Source organism: Aplysia californica, unplaced genomic scaffold, assembly GCF_000002075.1.
Source record: "Aplysia californica isolate F4 #8 unplaced genomic scaffold, AplCal3.0 scaffold01080, whole genome shotgun sequence".
Lineage (NCBI taxonomy): Eukaryota > Metazoa > Mollusca > Gastropoda > Aplysiida > Aplysiidae > Aplysia > Aplysia californica.
The window spans coordinates 97,910-99,282 of record NW_004798350.1 but is presented as its reverse complement, the minus strand read 5'-3'; the positions used below and the strand labels follow the sequence as shown (position 1 = coordinate 99,282).

The window sequence follows — 1,373 nt, the reverse complement described above, 5'->3', positions numbered from 1 at the left end:
ACATAACATTACATTTGTCACAACTCTGTGGAATCAGGTGCTCCTCTATTTGCGAACGGACATGTGGAGTTATTGATAACACCTTCCTTAAAGCTTGTTCCTTTGACCTGCTTCTGGTAGAAAAATACCCTTGTTATCTGAAATTGAAGTCCGGAAATGCGCAAACGAAAGACGTTGAGTCGCCTGGTGTCATGGGTAAAATCAGGGAGAAACTGGTCGCCAAAATTGAGTAACTGAAATAGCTTGAGTGTCCTTGAAAATTATTATTTACGCTTTGTGCTTTGTTTGCTTTTGATCAACTGGTTGGGTTTTTTTTCTCTCCAAACAAATCAACACAGAAATGTATTTACAAATAGAAGTTTACAATTTGAGGGTTTCTAAGATCACTGAAGCTTTAGCAGTCAGCAAACGTTAGTGGCCATGTTCTGGCTACTGTTACGTCTGTCACCAGCCGACCCCACCTCCTTACTTCATCAGTTTCATATCGCGCCTTTGTTTCAAGATAGGATTTGAATAGTTCAGCAGATTCAAGACCAATGAACAATATTTTCAGATGATACCACGAAGTCCATAATATGCGCCAAAAGTGACAATCGTCTGGTTCCACAGTGTTGTTACACATAATTGCAATTTTAACCCCTTCACTTCCAGAATCCGGGAATTTCTCCCGCTCTTTGATTGGATTAAGAGACGGGGGGGGGGGAGAGACTAGTTTTTAAATTCACGATTTTTGATCAATTTATGGTATCTTGACTTTTTATGTATAATAATACTTCAACCACTTGTAAATCTAAAAATTGCTTACTCTTTGTGTTACAATCAACATCTTTCAGATTTTTTGTCCTAAACCTTTTAATTTGCCTATTGTGTAGCAAAATTTCGTGGATTTTTTTTTCAAAACTTCAATTTGTTTTAGTTTTTCTCATCTACTTTCTTATTTTCTATTTGATTTCAATGAAATTTTCAGGGCTTGTTATTTGCATCATAACCCAACTCTATGCTGGAGGAAAAGCAAATAAATGTATTCATAAGTGAGTTACATGGAGGATTATGAAATCGAATTCAGAGGCATGCAGGGGTAGGTCAGTTATCCAGCTCCAACATTTTTCCTTTTCTAGATACACAGGATCCCAACTGCAAAAAGTTGTGTATTAGGTATATCTATCAATGTACAAATTGGAACAAATTAGGTTGGTAAATCCACCATTTTTTTCACTTATATGAAAGTTGCTTCTTTTCAATATGGCCACTGTTATTGTAACAGTAGACGTAAACAAAACAAAAACAATTATATTTTATAAAGGTTTTCCAGTTATACCTCCATGCTATAAGGCTTTATCTGTAAGGTCATAGTTACCGAAATAGGTTTATAA

General features: G+C 35.8%; 1 protein-coding gene across 1 annotated transcript in view; it reads left to right on the top strand.

The window, feature by feature from the left end:
- Window positions 1-1,373, top strand: part of LOC101850525 (mucin-5AC) — a 6,180-nt gene that overhangs the window by 2,934 nt on the left and 1,873 nt on the right. The window lies entirely within an intron of this gene.